The sequence below is a fragment of the Mus musculus genome, chromosome 1 (assembly GCF_000001635.26).
Source record: "Mus musculus strain C57BL/6J chromosome 1, GRCm38.p6 C57BL/6J".
NCBI classification, from domain to species: Eukaryota; Metazoa; Chordata; class Mammalia; order Rodentia; family Muridae; genus Mus; species Mus musculus.
Genome location: NC_000067.6, coordinates 181,381,765 through 181,400,274, shown reverse-complemented (window position 1 = coordinate 181,400,274; position 18,510 = coordinate 181,381,765). Strand labels below are relative to the sequence as shown.

Here is an 18,510-nt window from a genome sequence, read left to right as displayed (position 1 = left end):
AAGGAGAAGGAGAAGGAGAAGGAGAAGGAGAAGGAGAAGGAGAAGGAGAAGGAGAAGGAGAAGGAGAAGGAGAAGAAGAAGAAGAAGAAGAAGAAGAAGAAGAAGAAGAAGAAGAAGAAGAAGAAGAAGAAGAAGAAGAAGAAGAAGAATGGCTGCAGTTCAGGGCAACCATAGAGAAGGGACAAGGAGGAAGAGGGTACTAACTGATTAATACTGGAAGCTTTTTCTACAGTGTTGGCCCCATCATCCCTAGGCAGGCTCACTCTTCTCTAAGTGCCCCCAACAGAGATGGCTATAGAACAAAGATGGCAGCCAAGTGAAGCCCATGTGTTGAGCCTCCCCAGAAACCGCAGCGGCATCAGTCACTGCTTGTGTCTGCCCTAAGTCTAGTTATCCTTCAACTAGCCCAGCCTAAACATCAGGATGCAGGCATCCCAGAATCAGCTTGTGAGGTAGGGAAACACAATCGCTCCAGAATATGCCTTCTAAAACAGGTAATCTGCTAAACATAGTAACTGTGTACTTCCACAGACCTCACTAGAAAGTGGGGAACTGATGAGTTCCTGTGCCGCCCATCAGCGTTAGCATCCGGAGGATGAGTCTCTATGCCATCCTCCCTTCCCTGTGTTTGTTGTGGTGTCCCTTATTTTGGTTGAAGCTGCCCTGCATTGCATCCATACTGTCTGACCTGATGTAGTTTAATCTGCAGGAGAACTCTGGATATGACAAGAACTTCCTCTGGGACATAGTACATGAAGCAGAGGCCCAAGGAGAGTCTGAATGGCATTCTTAACATCACAGGATGAGTGAGGCAGAGCCAGCACATGCCTAGATACGAGGCTCAGCCAACCCGTACTCCACCCAGCATGCTGTGCCCACTCTGCGACTTGAAAGGGTAAAAGAAAGTGTTGAGTTAGTGAAGACAGAAAAAATTACATATCTTGACTGGATGCCCAGGATTCTCTGGCACCATGCTTTAGCTCTGAAAAACAGCACTGAGGAAGAAAATAAGGTCCTTTGTCACCACAAAGATTATAATCAAGAACAAGGAAATAATTAACAAATAGATAAGAAGATATCAGAAAATGGTAGGTTAAGTGACAACGATGAAACGGTTGGTATGAGGAAATTAGAGTGGGGTGGGTGGTCAAGGAGTGGAGGGTCTCCCTGAGGAAGCATCACTATGCCAAGAACGATCTAAGCAACTATGAAGCCAGGCATGTGAGGGAAAAGCTGGTGATACAGTTTCATTTCTGTGTGTGCTTGTTTGTGTGTGTGTGTGTGTGTGTGTGTGTGTGTGTGTGTAATCCAACAAAAGGCAACATAAACAAGGAAAGAGTTTATTTGGCTCACAATCCCAGCTTACAATTCATTGTTGTAAGAAATTCAAGGCAGCAACTTAAAGCCTTCCGTCCTCAGTCAAGAGCAGAGAGAGAACAAACACATGGATCCCTGTGGAGCCACATATTGCTTGTGGCTTATGTAGCTTTCTCCTCTCTTAATGTGGTTCTGGATCTCCTGACTAGGGAATGGTGCCACCTGTAATGGGCAGGGTCTTCTCGCATTAATTAACAATTAAGACAACACCCCAAAGACATGACCACAGGCCAACCTGATCCAGATAATTCTTCCTAAGACTCTAGGTTGTTGCCTGAAGGGATGACTCAACCATTAAGAACACATGTTGCGCCGGGCGTGGTGGCGCACGCCTTTAATCCCAGCACTGGGGAGGCAGAGGCAGGTGGATTTCTGAGTTCCAGGCCAGCCTGGTCTACAAAGTGAGTTCCAGGACTGCCAGGGCTATACAGAGAAACCCTGTCTCAAAAAACCAAAACCAAAACAAACAAACAAAAAAACCAAAAAAACCACATGTTGCTCTTCCAGAGATCCCAGATTTGAGTCTCAGCACACATGTGGTAGCACAAGAGTCTGTAACTCCATATCCAGGGTATCTAATGCCCTCTTCTGGCCCCCACAGGCACCAGCTCACATGTGGTACACAGATATATATGCAGGCAAAACATCCATAGACATAAAATAAAATAAAAAATAAATCTTAAAAAACAGGTATACTTTTAAAGACTCCAGGTTGTGTCAAGTTGACAATAAAGACAGACCCACACAGTAGAAGAAAAAAATTCCAGAAAAGTAGGCTCTGCTGTAAGGAGGATAAGGTTTGGCAGATGGGAGACAAAGAAGGGCCAGCAGGGAACAAGACAGGCTGAGGTAAGACAAGTCAAGAACAAAGCCTGGTGCAGAGGCACCGCAGAGAGGGGGCCTCACTGAAGACTTCACATGGACCAGTGTGGGATGTGTCTCGCAGGTGACTTTCAGGGCTGGCTGCATTCTGACAAAGGTTGGACAAGAAGAACTCCACCAGGGTTGTGGGGGGAGGGTTGAAGACACATGAACAAGCATGAAGTTGTGCAGCAGTGGATGCTGGGTAGTACAGAGGCAACACGGAAAATACACCATGAATCTAGCAAGTCAGACTCAAGAAACCAGAGCACAAGCTTGGGCTAACCACCTTGGAGGGCAAGTGAGCACTGGCAGGCAACGTCCAAAGAGTTCTGACACATGAGCTCGGATCTTATGTCTCTAGAAACTCAGCCTGGACCAGTGGTTCTCAACCTTCTTAATGCTGAGACCCTTTAATACAGTTCCTCATGTTGTGATGACCCCCAGCCATAAAAATTGTTTTTATTACTACCTCGTGACTTTAATTTTGCTGCTGTTATGAATCATAATGTAAATATCTGTGTTTTCCAATGGTCTTAGGTGACCCTGTGAAAGGGTCATTGAACTCCCAAAGGGATTGTTGTGCAACCCATAGGTTGAGAACCACTGGCCTAGAGGAACTGAGTTCTATGTTCAGAGTCCTGGGGCATTAGGACCATCAAGGTCACACACTTGATTTCTTCTTTCTAAATACTGACCCCAAAATGTCATGTCCACCTGGACCCTCAATACATGAGCTTACTTAGTGTCATTACAGATTTAATTAGAAAAGTTGAAGGCATGCTAGAGCAGGGGCCCTAAGTCCACTAAGAGTGTCCTTATGAGAGACAAAACTAGACATACAAAGAAGGCCAATTATATAGTATAAAGGGCAGGCAGAGATAGTCATTAGAGTGACACAGCTCTCAGCCAAGGGACACCAAAGACTGAGGAGTTGCCACTAGCCAAGAAGGGTCCTCTAGTGCTGTGGCCCTGCCGGGCCTCGGGCCTCGTCTTCATGCACTAAGCTTTCAGAGCAGAGAGTAAGCCCTCGTTGTAATCTACCTGATGTAGGAAGAAGTGCTTTGTTAGGCAGCACCAGAGAACTAATACACCTGTTTTCAAAATACCAAAAGCATTGCACCCGCAATCTGAGTCTGAGTCTGGGGGAAATGGCTGTGAGCACCACCTGAGAACGTGGGTCAGACCATTTCTGACCCCAAACAAACACTCCCCCCAGAAAAGTAGCTTCCTCCTATAAGTCCCCAAACCTGTGCATGAAAGACACAGAACACACCATCTCACTTCCTCTCCATGTCTTGTTCCAATAGAAGCAATGCCTTCAGAAAAATCCCAAGCTTTGGGGTCCTGTTAGAGCAGGGAGTGCCAACATTTGGAAGGCAAGCAGGCTACGGAAGCGTTTTGATTGGCTGGGATACAGAGCGCCCAACCAATGAGTGCAGCTTGAGTACTACCTAAGTCTCTTCCCTTGCTGATTCTAAGCTGCTCAGGAAAATGTCTCATGTGCTCCTGGGAAGGATGGAGCACTGGTTCTAGACTCAGACAGTTGTTTTGGGGCTCTATGAAGTACCAAGCATTTATCCCAGTCCTTGCTCAGCCATCGAGGACCATGAAGCATAATCAAAAAGTAGCTATCACTCATAACGTTGTCACTGGATAGTCTGTGCTCTGTAATGCCCAGAGCCAGCCAGCAAAGGGTCAGATCTGGAGTCCAGCACTCACCCTCTTCCTTAGTTGTCTTCGGCCTTTGCTAATGAGATTCACTTTCCCTTATGAGACGGAATAAAGAACACTTCATAGTACACCCATCAATACCAACATGGGCCGTGACCCAGCAGGCTTGGCACCAGCCCTCTGTCATCTAAGGATACCCAAACAATGTGCCCAGGAGCTAATGAGACCAAGGAAAGCACTTTAAAGCCAACACAGAGATCTCAGTCATGTCCTGACTCCACCAGTCTCATCTAGTGGGGCCCTTTGGAGAAGCAGGGTCAGCAGATGCATCTCCCCGACAGCACACACAGGACAGCTTGTTACTGTCACAGGGCAGCGGCTGCTCTTATCTTGAGCAGGGATCCCTGTGCTATGGCCTGCCAACAAGATGGGACCAGGCCAATTCCATAGCAGAGTCTAAAGGGGCAGAGCCACTTAGACTAGGCAGAGTGGGCCAATGATTAGGGATAAAATGGAACCCACCCTTCTGTCTGCTGCTCCTGTATATCTGACCCCCGACCACCAATACACCACATTCAGTCCCATGATCCTCTGATCTCTTTATACTGCCATAATAATATACATCTTAAATGTCCCCAAAGGCCTATATGTTAAAGGCTTTGTCACCAGCCTGTGGTGCTATGTGGTAGAAGCTTGAGGAGGTGTGGCCTAGTGGGAGGAAGTTACATCATTAGGAGGTGTGGCCTCGTGGGAGGAAGTTACGTCATTAGGACATGGCCTTGAAGGGCATATTGGTGGGATTTCAGCCCTTCATATTCCATCATCCCCCCACCACCTGCCCTATCTCTCTTCTTTCTCTCTTTTCCTCTAGGCAAGCAGCTGTGCTCCAGCACAGCCTCCCCACAATGACCTCATCGCAGGTCCCAAAACAGGAGAGGAACTGACCGATAACTAAAACTTACAAACTGTGAGTCAGAAGTTCCCCTCCTTTAAGCCAATCACGCCAGACACTTGAGCACAGCTAAAGAAGGCTGACTCAGCCACAATCACTGTGGTCCCTCATCTACCATTCTCTCAGACACCTCCCATATGCCCCTCATGTTACAAGCAGAGCTACCCCTAGTCCCTGTATCTTCCATCTTTATAGGTACCTACCTACCCATCACTAGCTCCCTGACCTTGAATGTACCTTTTACCTCCCCAGACTGTGACCTTTTTGTTTATAAAATAAGAAGACTAATGTTCCTGCCTCAGCGGGCTGCAGGGAGTGTGGAGAAGAGGCCTAGCCCACAGTACAGAGTACAGAAATGAGAATTCTGCTAGATTTGAGCACGGACTCCCTCTGTGTCCACACTGAGGGGCAACTCCACAGGGAGCTCGGGCTCTGTGTGAGTCACAGGGACCCTGCTGGGATTCAATATCTGTCTCACTGATTTGTGTGACTGCAGGCAAGTTTTATTAACCTTTCCAAACCTCAGTTACCTCAAATAATAAAAAAAAAGAACAATAATACCTCCATCACTTCAAATATAAAGAAAGGACAATTATAGTTCCTATCTCAGAGCCACTGCAAGGAGCAAAAGAAATGATGGGGACTAGAGAGATGGCCAGCTCAGAAATGTGCTCGCCATACTGAAGGGCTTTCCATGTGAGCGTGAGGACCACTTAAAATGTGTCCATGTGTACCCGTGACCACTCACACATGCACACATATACACATGAAAACATACAGAGATGGCTGGAAGGGGAGGGAAAGAGGAGGAGAGGGAGAGAAAAGAAGAGGAGGAAGAGAAGAGGGGAGAGAGAGAAGAGGAGGAGAGGGAGGAAGAAGGAAAAAGGAAGGAAAGAAGAAGAAGAAAAAGGAGAAGAAGGAACATATATAAAGCAAAGAGACAAAGAGTCCCAGGGCCAGTGCTCAGTAGGTAATGATGCCACTTTCTTAACTGGTTGCTGTCCCTGAGATATTTTTCCCATACTCCTGACTATGAGTCTTCATCCCTGGTCTAAGGCAAAGTCATCAGCTTGACAATCTAAGTCTAGTGAAAGCTGTCACTATGGAGAAGACACAGGTAACAACTGGAAAGAAAGCAGGTAGGTGAGAGAGACTGCAGGGTTCATTCACCCTGTCACAGCTGGGGACTACGATCAGCAGACAAACCAGCAAGGGAGACCTCGGCTGCCCTGTCCCTGGACCGACATGGAGAACATAACCTGAACACAGAACACGCTGGCATCTTCAACCCCTGTCTGGGCCAGACTAGCAGATGCAGCTAGTTCTGGGGCTGTGTGCTGTGCCTCTGATAGCTGTTCAGTCACCAGCAGACAAAGATAGCTCAGAGCCCTGCACGTCTAGGAGAGATGCCAAGGGAGCAGGACTCTGGCCCGTGTCCAGCCTGGCTGATTTGCGACTCTTTGCAGAGCCATGCTGCCTCCAGCCAACAGTCACCAGGTCAGGGAAAGCCCAAAGAGATGTATATAATGAGGATGGCTGTGTACACTGGCTCGTTAACAGAGGTGACCCTGCCACTGAGCAGCAGGAGCAGGAGGACAGCAGAGCAGCCTGTAGGACCCTGAGCCTCTCTGCCATGCAGCCAGGCTAAGGAGCCCTTCTCTGTCCAACCCCAGCACTACAGACAGAGGGAAGGCTCTGGGTAACAGCCCCCAGCCCAGATGACCCTCTGTCTAATCAAGCTCATACCAGTTCTGCTGCCTTGAGCTTTCTCCATCAGACAAAGGATCTGCTTCTCTCCTGGCTCCAGTGGGTTCTACCCTTTGTTAAGCAAGTCCCTCTCCAACAGGCCTGCAGCACCTGCCATCTGTGAAGAACTAGCCTTATTTACTCCTGGAGTGCTTGCTAAGCAGTGGCCATGCCCCAGGGCCAGTGCTAGAAGCAAGGTGGATAGGACCAACCTATAACATCTGATCATTCTGCAGTGACCTGGAGCCACAGTGACCCCTGTGGGTGGGAGCCTGCTGCTCCAGGCTTCAATCCATCAACAAAACTGACCGGAAGGCATGAAGGAGAGAGGCAATGCCCACTGGGGCCAGGATTGCAATTTGGTGATAGATTACTTTGGGCTGGTCTGAGAACCTTGGTGACAAGACCATTACTACCCTCCCCTGTTCGCAACACTGCTATCGTCCATTATCATCATTGATCTAAGCAAAGCTCTCTCTTGCTGCCATTACTCCTTTGTGGACCCATTCATTGCTTTTTATGCTACCTGCTCTTCCTGACCACCCAGCCAATCGGTGATTAGCGCTCAGGATTATCTTTCTGCTCACGCTGTCCTTGCACACCGCATGCTTGTGTGCTGTCTGCTCCTGGCTTGCTCCTCATTCCTTCCTTACTCGTACTCAGCAGCAGAGCTGTAGAGCACCACGGGAGTGTTACACTGTCTGTCCATGCCTCCGGCAAGAAAAATATTCAACATTCATCATCCATTAAAGGAATGCCACCTGAGGGATATTCCGGTAATCTCTTTGGAACTTGCGCCTGGGGATGGAGCTGTTGGTCTCTAAATCCAAGGAGAACGCCTTAGCTGCCACACAAGGTATCCAGCTGCCTTCTCCACAGTGCTGAGGGCCCTGTGTTCAAGGCTCCATCACCACAGTCCCCCAGGCCTGGAGAGACCCATCTGCTGCTTTTGTCTGCAACACTCCAGGGAAGCAGCTAGCCTTTGGGTTCTACTCTATAAATTTCCTAAGCAGACCTCAGGGACCCACCCAACAGGGAGGCTCTGGTTGCATGAACTCTCCCTGGAGGGGTGTAAGCAAATACCTACTCATCCCAGATGGGACAACAACAGACCAGGTACCATTCCACCCAGGTTCAATGTGGTGGTAAACCAATGACTTTATTGAAATTATTTACAAAACACAGGCGAGGGGAGTCACTTAAGGAGTGTGGGTGAAGCCAACACAACTTTATCCATGGAAAGTCTCACCCCAACATATGGGAGATGACTCTCCCATAGCTATATAGTTGGAGCTGTTCCCTTTTAGTTAACTTTCCAGAGACTGCAAGAGCACATTTAATTAAAGCAAAACTACACAGAGCTTGGGGAGGAGGACGTGGGAGTGGCTGAAATCTCAGGTGAGATCTCTGATGGTCTTCCAGCTCCTTCCTTTTATGAGGGGATGTCAACTGGTCCAACCTCGGGTCTCTGAGGAGTAGTCTCAACATCTTTAGCAAAACGGTGATGGTCGTTCCGCTAGGAGAAGAACATCAAGTGCTGTCTGGAGGTGTTATGTCATGGCTGCGATGCTCACTCACATTTGAGAAAAGGAAGGACAAACTAATGTCTTAAAACTTCACAGCAAAAGCAGAAACATGTGTGTAAGAGAAGTTCTTGATGTCCCCGGGCTGAGGAAGACTTAACACCAGAATGTATGGAGTTTGAGGCAAAGTGGATGACCCTGACTCTTGTTCTGAGAAGGACCACAGGGGACAGGTAGGAGAAGGTGTTTAATGTGTCCAAGACTGAGAGTGGATCGACATCCACAACACACATCACCGAAACACAGACACAGAAGAAGAGGGACAACCCTTGCATTTAGTTGCTGTGATTACTAACATTGTCAGTTTGAATCTGACATCACGTAAGAGACAAATCTCTGAGCATGCCCATGAGGGAGTTTCTAGATTGGGTTAATTGGAGTAAGAAGGTCCACCCTAAGTGTGGACACTACCATTCTACCAGTTAGGGTACACAGCTGAGTGAGGAAGCAAACGGAGCACCATCTAATGCTCCTCTCTCTCTCTCTCTCTCTCTCTCTCTCTCTCTCTCTCTCTCTCTCTCTCTCTCTCTCTTTCTTTCTTTCTCTCTCTCTCTGCTTCCTGACTGTGAGTGCACATGACAGCCACCTCAAGCCATTGCTTCCTTGACAGACTGCAGTCAGTGAGCCAAGACAAGCTGTCCTTTCCTTAGGCTGCATTTATTGGACATCTTATCACATAACAAGACAAGTGGTGAATGCAAATGTCTGTGACACTAGAAAGCACACTTCTGCATGTATCTATGGGGACTTTCCAGAGATTAACTAAGACCCCTCATGAGTATGGGTGGCACCATCCCCTAGGCTGGAATCCAGAAAGTGCTGCATCCAGCCACCATGATGTAAGCCACTCTGCTACATCACAGCCTCCTGGTCACAATGGACCAGACCCTCTAAAGCTATGAACAGCAAAATCCTTCCTGCTCAAGGTATTTGTTGCAAGAGAAAGGCAAAAGGATGACAACAGCTTCCTCACTCTTTCCAAACAGAATCCATCACTACACAGTCCCCAAGTACTCCTCTGCGTGGAACCATTTCCTACTGGGACCTTAACTGACACCTAAGCCCATAAGAGACTAAAACCTGGGCTCAAGTTACCTTCCCCAAATAGAGATGGTTGGTGGATCTAGCTTGGCCTAGAAAACTTCCAAATAAACGCTTTTTGTTGCAATGTGGTCATTTGGCAGAGGCATTAACAAAAAATAAATCTCAGCAATGCACCTGCAGAATGTCTGGGTTTGAACAACACTGCTTCCTAATGAATTCCACAGAATGAATTATCTGCTGAGTGTTCCCACTATAGGAAGTGGCCTACTGTGCCATATAGAGTTACTGAACTTAACCAATTAAATTTTGCAGGATGTTGGCTGATTCTTGTCTCAGAACCAGGTTTCACACAGAGTCTAAAAATAAGTGTCTCCTGAGGCCCCTCTTGATTTAAGATGGGAAGGAAGGAGCCCTGTATGGTCAGCATATAGAAGATCCTGCTTATTCAAATTAGACAAAACCAAAATAAACTCTCTAGTGAAGAAGTGTAAGCGAGCATCATCGAAAAGACACTTGGAATCCGTAAGCTTGGATTTCAAAGGCAACGCCATTGCCTCCCTTTGTTCAAGCAGCACAGCCGACCTACTCAGACACCAGGCTGGCTCTAGGAGGAATGTTAGGGAGCAGCAATGAGTGAGCCAGGTCCTGAGCATCCATTGCTGAGAATTTCCACAGCTTATTGGATTCATAGAACAAAAATTTGCAAAACTAGGAGGACACGTGCTTCCTTAACAGGTCTGTTTATGGAAGAATGTGTAAAGGTGATCCATAAATATAGAGAAATGGACTGGGGAGATGTCTCAGGCAGCGAAGTACGTGATATACAGGCATGGGAACTGAGTTCGAGCCCCAGGAACTTACATAAATGCCAGGCATGGTGGCAAATGCTTGTTAACCCAATGCTGAAGAGGCAGATTCAGGAACTGCAGGGGTTTGTGGGACAGCCAGCCTAGCCTAAGCAATGGAAGCCAGCTCCTTGGGAGAGACCCAGGCTCAAAAAGCTACATGGGCAGATCCTGAGGAATGACACCCAAGGTTGACCCCTAGCAGGTGTACACACATTCACATATAAGAACTTCCAAATAAACACACACTAAATATGTGTATGCGTGTACACATGTGTATGTTTAAGATTTATTAGAGGAATACAGACATTTCAGGCGAGTCCAATTTTTGCCTCATTCCCACAGTCTTGGCCTTCTCAATATCCATGTAACAGGACTGTCGGGACAAACTCACATCCACAGTGCCTTAGGCACATTAGAGAAGAGAATGCTGGACCTGCTGGGCCAACCTTCATGTGATATTCCAAGGCCCCTGATCTTGGTTGGCATCCTCAGAAGACTCTGGGCATGAAGAGCAAGCTACTACACAGTATAAGGCTTTTTTGCTGAAACCAGAGCCTACCTGCCAGGGCCAAGCTCTACTCAGTGCCTGCCTACCTCTCCTGCACAAGCCTGGCCAAGCTTCTCCTTGCCCCTCCTCCATCTTTCCTACATGAGCTGGCTGGTACCCATCAAGTTACAAAGGGACTAAATACCTGGATCAGGGCAACCATGCTCTCTTGATAGCACTTCCCTCTGCTGTGTCTGCTTCACTCTCGTCAGACCTGTTAGACTGGGTGCAGAGAGCACCCAGGCAATGGCCAAGGATTTCCCATCAACGCCTTCCCCCTGGTTGATCTGAGTCCAGCATCAACATCTTCCACTCCTCCCACCCCCATCTGTCAGAACAACACCCAGAGAAGGATCTGAGAGAGGCCACAGGCCAGTTAGTTATCTGCTACCTCACAAAACCCAGAAGTCACAGGTCAGATTTGCAAGCCAATTCTTGCTTTGCAAAAATATTCAATAATATATGATAACCCTGTTGATAGGCTAAGGAATGCAAACAAGCTGGCATTGAGACCTAGCACACAGGAAAAGAGAGTTTATTATCGGAAGTCCCTCTTGGGGAAGCAGAAAAGAGAAACCTCTCTGTGTTGATGAAAGGGGGCGGGGGCGGTGTGATTGAACCAACAGAAAGCAATCCAATAATGCTTGTTGTTAGTGGGAGAAGCATGACCTTCATGCAGTGATTCCCGGTTGAGCGTCTGCCCCATTGGAATAAGAGCGATGCTGGGTAAGGATGTTATGTCCAAGCACTTTCTGAGATAGAAAAAGAGCAAAAATGTCCATCAATCAGTGTGCACATGGTTTGTAAAACTCCGCCGAGCCTTAGCTACTGGGGACCCTCTGAGTGAACCACACGGTGTGGGAGATCGATGCAAAAGCAAGAGGAATTTATTGTTCCAGCATGTTGGGGTCATCCCACACCCAAAGGAGAGGCAGCGACCCCGGGTGGCCTGTTCGGCAAGTTTTTATACAGTTTCGAGGGGAAGAATAGAGCATCAGCAACCAGGCACGATATGATTGGCAGAAGAGTGTGACTTTTAAACTGATTGGTCCTTAGGGAATGAGGTAGCAAATGCTTCCTTTATCTGCGGGTGGCCAACAGTCCATCCCCCCTGTGGTCTTTCTGAGGAATGTAAAGAGCCTTTCTCTTCTGGAGGGGAGAGGAGCCTTCGTGCTTCTGGACCTCTATCCTCCAGGAGGGGAGGGGTGGAATTTTCCAAAGGTGCTGAGCTGACCCCTTCAGCTGAAGAAGAAGTAATGGTCCTAACTATGGAGTAGTATACAGTTCCAATTCAGATTTATTCCATTAAGTGAGCTATGATTCTGTGGGGAAAGCAGGGTGTGGAGACACAGCTACAAGGCATGTATGTTTGTATATGATGCCTGAGCTTCAGAAGTATGTGACTGGTCATGCCTGCCCTGAGCATGGGAGAGGCACTGGTCAGAGGGAGAGGCAGGTGCCAGGACTGGGGGACATGGATAAATAACAAAACCACGAAAGTGGCTTTAAAGTGGTGCTTGAAAATAAGTGACACGGTATGATTCCTTCTAATTACATTTGTGCATGCATGTGCATTCATAAGACCGATTGTTTGGCATGTGCACCTGGACACATACATGTGCATTCGTAAGACAGTTTTCAAAGGCATAGGATACCAGAACACTTCACAGAGGGCCGCTGGGCAGCTTCCCCTGCCAATCCTGTCCTGCCTGCAATTTTACAAAGCCAATTATTCACACAATCAAGAAAATATGCCCAAAGCTATTGTACTGTTTTTATATTCTTATTATTCCACTCATGTCTAAGCCTGTGGCCACTCCAAACTCACTACCCAACCACATTAGCCACGTCAGAACCAGCTGCCCATGGCCCTGGGTTGTTGTCCCCTCTGACCTGTTCTCTCTCTCTCTCTCTCTCTCTCTCTCTCTCTCTCTCTCTCTCTCTCTCTCTCTCTCTCCCTCCCTCCCTCCCTCCCTCCCTGTCTCCCTCCCTCATTCTCCTTCCTTTCCTTCCCCTCTCCCTCTGCCTCTGCCTCCACCTATCCTTCTTCCCTCCTCCCTTCCTCCTTCTCCTCCCTTTCATCTCCTCTATCCCTCTCCTCTTCTTCCTCTCTCCACTCTCTCTCACTCTGGCCCATCTTCTACAGAGAAAGGAGCTTCCTTCTCTGCAGAGCCACACAGAGCCTTGCAGCTTGTTCCAGAGAACACACTAAGCACTCAAGTGTGTGTGGTGTGGTGTGTGGCTGATGTATGGTGTGTGGTATATATGTATATGAGTTGTGTTTGTTGCATTTATATTATGGGAGTATGTGTATGTGTTATGTTCTATGCATGGTTTACATGTGGGTGTTGTGTGTTGTATTGTGTATTTTGTGTATATAGGTATTGTGTATGTGCATTGTGTGTATGTATCATGTGTGTTATAAGTGTATGATGTAGTCTGTATGGTATGTACATTATTATATGTACATGTACATTATTATATGTATATAGTACATGGTACATGTTATATGTGTTGTATTTATGTGTTGTTTTGTTTTGTTTTGTTTTTGAGACAGGGTTTCTCTGTGTAGCCCTGGCTATCCTGGAACTCACTCTGTAGACCAGGCTGGCCTTGAACTCAGAAATCCATCTGCCTCTGCCTCCCAAGTGCTGGGATTAGAGGCATACACCACCACTGCCCAGCGCATTTATGTATCTTGTGTGCATTATATGTATGTCGTGCTATTTTTTGTGTTTATTGTGTGTTGTGCATGTGTGTTGTACATATATGTTGTTTGGTCTGTGTATATTTTGTAACTTATGTGTGTATGTGTGTACTGTGTGTTATGGGTATATTTTGTGTTTTTTGTGTGTGTGTTGTATGTGGTACATATGTATGTGTGTTATGTGTGTTTGTTGTGTGCTATATATATGTGTGCTTTGTGTATTTTTGTTCTTGCATATGTTTATTGTGTGTTGTGTGTGGTATGTATGTATTATGTATGTTTGTTGCATGTTATGTATATATTGGGTGTTATGTGTACATTTGCTGTGTGTGTTGTGTATGTGGTGTATGTGTATGTATATGTATTTGTTGTGTGTTTTATATGTATATATGGTATGTTGTGTTGTGTGTATTTTGTTTGTGCACATGCAGTGAACACGCAGACTCCTTATTGACTCCTTTCCATTATCCAAGGATTCCAACCTGACCTTGTGCCTTGAAGTGTCAGAACTGTATCAACGCTGGGCCCCACACTCCTGTCTCCCCAGAGTCAACACCATCACCTGCTCTGGAGCAGGGCTCTGAGGAAGCTACTCTAAAGTCTGCCTTTCAGGAGTGTTGGAAAGCTCCATTCGCAAGCAAGAGTTCAGTCTTCAGACCTGTTCAGGCTGGAGCAGCCCTCCCTTCTTCTAATGCCTCCACACCTCTGCCAGCTTGGCCAACACAACAGCCCAGGACCCAGAAACCCAAACAGGGTCATGCACAGGCCATGGGGCCAAGGCTGCTGCCTTTGGAGGGAACAGAGAGAGGCTATTTGGTCCTGGTGTTCATTTCCATATTCTTTTACATAAATTTACATGTTGGCCTCCAGGGGGGCAGACTTTAAGAATTTAAAATCAAATTAGTTTGTGCAAAGTCCTGATGCTATGCACCCAGTCAGCCTTCTGCTGGTCCAAGCACCAGAAGATTCTGTGTTCCCTATAATCTGGACCCTCAGCTGGACTGTGGAACCTAAGCCTAAATCACACAGGTTCTGAACATATAAACCGATGGATCCCATGGTCGGCTCCTTACATGGTGACATTAATGGGACACTGTGAAAGGTTATGTTTTGGCCCCATGGAGGAATGGAGGAAGTAGGTTACCGAGGAAGTGACCTGAGGCCTTGTACCTTGCCCTGAACTCTACATGCCTTCTCTCCTCTCTCCCTCTCTCTCTCTCTCTCTCTCTCTCTCTCTCTCTCTCTCTCTCTCTCTCTCTCTCTCTCCCTCTCTCTCTCTCTCACCTGCCTTTCTCCCTCTCTTCCTCTCTCCCCCCTCACTCTCCTCTCCCCCCTTCCCCTCCTCTCCCTCCCTTCACTCCTCTCTCTCACCCCTCCCCCTCCCACCTCCTCTCTCCCTCCCCTCCCACCCCTCTGTCTCCCTCTCTCTCTCTCTCCCTTCACCACCTCCTCTCTCTCCCCCTCCCCCTCCTCCTCTCACCCCTCTCCCTCCCCCTCTCATCCCTCTCTCTCTCCCTCCCCTCCTCTTCCCCCTCCCTCTCTGCTTCCCGCCTGCTAACAAGTGGAGAAGCTCCTCCACCACAAATTTCTGCCCCATGATCCTCTACCATACACAAGGAGCTAAGCAACCATGGACTGAACACGCTGAAAATGGGTAAAGTCCTTCAAGTTGTTCTCAGGCACTTAGGTCTTAGTGATACAAAACTAACCAGTACACTCTGCACGGTACCAGCATCCCCAGCCACACAGCCAGACTCTTCCTAGTTACCTGGCCACTGGAAGCTGTTCCCCAGCCTGGGAGGTGAGCAGAGGTGTGGGCACTGTGGCCACGTGCCTGGTGGGGGGCTAGTCACGTGTAAGACCCTCGGGTTACATACACAGTGCTGCTTTGGCTACTGAGCCTGGCACACACTCTGCCCAAACAAGATTTCTGCCATAGATAACTGTGCCTAAGATCTGCCAGACAGGGAGAGCAAAATCGCTCCTGCTACCTCAGACAGCCAAGATACTTTTGTTATTTTGTTTCCTTTTGAGGGTTGCCATTTTGTTTCATTTTGAAGGTTTTCCCTCTGTTATTGTACTCATTTGTTATTTTGTTTCCTTTTGAGGGTTTTTCCTCTGCTGTTTGTACCCATTTCACTTACCTTACTCTGCAATGAGTTTCCTAAGGGCATTATCTACATGAATAGGATGTACTCCAGGCAAATTTCTGAGGTCCTTTAGGCACAGTCCCATGAGTTGCCAGCCCACTGGGCTCTTGAGACTTGGAAGAATTCTTTTGAACTTAGATTTGCAATAGGATGGGCATGAAAGTGAAGAGCTGGCTGGAGTCAAAGGAGGAAGTGCAGTCTACAAACCCTGCTGGGACAGTCACCATAAGATCTGTGCTGGGCTAGAGAGTTCTCTAGCAAAACCCACATCTTCAACCCACAGAGGAGGACCTCACTCAGGGGGGGATTTCTGTGGGCACACCCCCCCCATGTCTAAATAAAGTCAGGTAGACCTTCAGCAACATTTCAAAGCTTCCCACCTCAGAGGTCAGAGTCAATTAACCACTGGCTCCATCACATACCCAGTGAACTACACTTTGTGCTAGAAAATTGGGATACACTATAGTATTTGTTTCCCTGCTGCTGTAATCAATCACTGTGAATTTAGTGTCTGAAAGCAACACAGACTGATCCTGCAGGTCCAGATGCCAGAAGTCCAAAATGGGTATGTTCTTTTGAGGGGCTTCAGAAGAAAGCCCGTTTCCTTGTCCTTTGGAGATCTTAGGGGCTGCCTGTTTCCCTTGACTTGTGGTCCTCAACAAACAACCTTGTTGCTGTAACCTCTGCTTCAGGTATTATGTCACCTCAGCCACTCCTGGGTTCTCCTTCCACCACTGCAGACTCCTGGGATTATAGTAGCACCATCCAGGAGCCCAGGATTGTTTTCCATCTTAACCTCAAGACACTCACATCTTTCAAGTCTGTCTTATCATTTGTGTATGGTAAGATACTCTCCAGTTGCAGAATTAGGAGGAGGACACCTTGGGATGAGGCACTATTAGCCTTTTACAGATGGTGAGCCTCACAAATATGGGACCACTAGCTGTGGACTGGCTGCAGATGCCAAGGAATTGGAAAGAAAAGAAGCACTAGCTGTAAGGAGAAGCAGTCATTCACAATCCAGGGTAGATCAAAACTTCTACCCCTCTCCTCTCTCTCTGCATGTAGAGTTCACTGGAATTTGTGCTTGTGGGACTTGCAACCCTTCTTTCCTCCCCAACCAGGAAGAACAGTTCCTGACTGCCCTGCAGAACCTGGAAGGCCTTGCTTACTTACTGACAGTACAGCCATACACTAGAATATAAATATGCCCTTGCAAGGGTCCCTCCATCTAGAGTCTTCCAAGGCTATGGCCAGTGATTGTACTCCACACTTCTAACCTCAACGCCATCTCAGCATGCAAGCTTCTCTCTGAGCCCTGCTGGTGCTCTGGATGCCTAACTGGTATCTGTGTGTCGGAGACCCTGGCACCAAGCAGCCCTGTGATAAGAAGGATTCACGAGCGGTGCTCCCTTGGCCCCCTGCTCCTCCCTTTGGTGAACTCATCCCTTCCCATGGGCTCACGGCTACCTCTAGCGGATGAGTTCTCAGTAAGCCCCACTAGCTCTCTTCTAACTCAATGCCGATTCATGGCCTCCTCCCCCATCCCAGCGGAGGCTCAAACTCAAACATCCAGAGTAGAACACACACATCAACAGACCTCTAAGACCATGGCCCCGCCTGCCAGTACCCAAAGCCCCATTAGCTGTAACCTGTGTCTCACCTCCATGCTGCTGACCTGTGAAGCCACACGGTCCACCCAGCCCTGAGTTTGCAATTTATTACACAAGCATGGGCCGCCAGCAGACATTCTGGCATACCTGGGATGTGTCCTCCTCTCCCTAGCACCTCATTTGCTCCCAATCTGTTCCTCCTTTTATCTCTGTGCCACCCAGATGCTAATCTCCCTCTCCTCTGCCCCACTCCTCTCTGGCCCTGTGAGTAAGGTTAAGCACAGCTATGCAAGTCTGTGCACTCGCTCTCTCCTCAGGGCTCAGGCCCAGTTCATAGTTTCCGTTTGAAAAGGTCAGTGCAGGACCTTTCTGAAAAATCCCACCAGACCCTTCTCCTCTGGAAGGGGAAAGCTAATTAACATTCCGCGGGAGGACCAGACCTGCAGGTGGGGGAGGTCTAGACCAGGTAAACACATTCCGCACAACAGACCCTGCCACCTCATTCCCCAAAGACCAATCAATTTAAAAGTCACACTGTTCTGCCAATCGCATTGTGCCTAATGGCTGCTGCTCTGAAAAAAACTGTATAAAGACTGACCAAATGGACTGGGGTGGGGGTAGGGGTCCCCATCTCTCCTTCAGGTGGCCCCAATACATTGGGACAATACATTCATCTTGCTTTTTGCATCAATTCCCAGCTCCGTGTGGTTCACTCAGGTAAGCTAAGGCTCAACTTGTTGCAATCTCTGGTCTTGGGCAAGAATTTCCTGCCACGGTCTGGGACACAAAAACCCTGGTCCCTACCAGCAACTGCTTTCTCAGTGTTCACCTGCTCCTAAGTCCCCACCCAGATCCAAGCAGGAGGCTAGTCAGGTACTCAGCACATCTTCACACTTCCCAAAGCTCATACTCCACAGACAAGCCTAAAGGTCCTGATGGGCTGGGCTAGCCATGTTTCTCCTCACTTTAGTGTGTTAAAATGCACACATGAATGTGACATTTGTAATGTCCCCAATCAAACATGTCCTTGGGACTGGAGATGCAGCTCGGTAGTAGAGTGCCTGTCTCCTCATCAATAACAAAAGTGAATCTGCACTGCTGGCCCCTGCTATCTTATGTTCAAGTAGCATCTTATACCATAGGATTCCTGAAGATTTGACTTTTATCTTTTTGATATGCCTGCGGTCTCCAATACAGTGGCTAACTAATGGGTGCCCAGTAAATATAAATGCAATTAAACACGACTTGTTTTCCTGAAAGAGCCACCTACTGCAGGGTGAGAAGTATCCTGCACATTGCCAAGGGCGAGAGATTATTTGGTTTATGAATTAAACATGATCCACGCTTCCGTTCTCTTTCTCCCTGTTGCTTCCTGCCCTTTGGCCATTCTAGTCCTGATTCACTCCTT

The 18,510-nt window shown here is 47.8% G+C and overlaps 1 protein-coding gene across 5 annotated transcripts in view; it reads right to left on the bottom strand.

Annotated features, from left to right (window-relative positions):
- Cnih3 (cornichon family AMPA receptor auxiliary protein 3) overlaps nucleotides 1-18,510 on the bottom strand; it is a 110,183-nt gene that overhangs the window by 60,367 nt on the left and 31,306 nt on the right. The window lies entirely within an intron of this gene.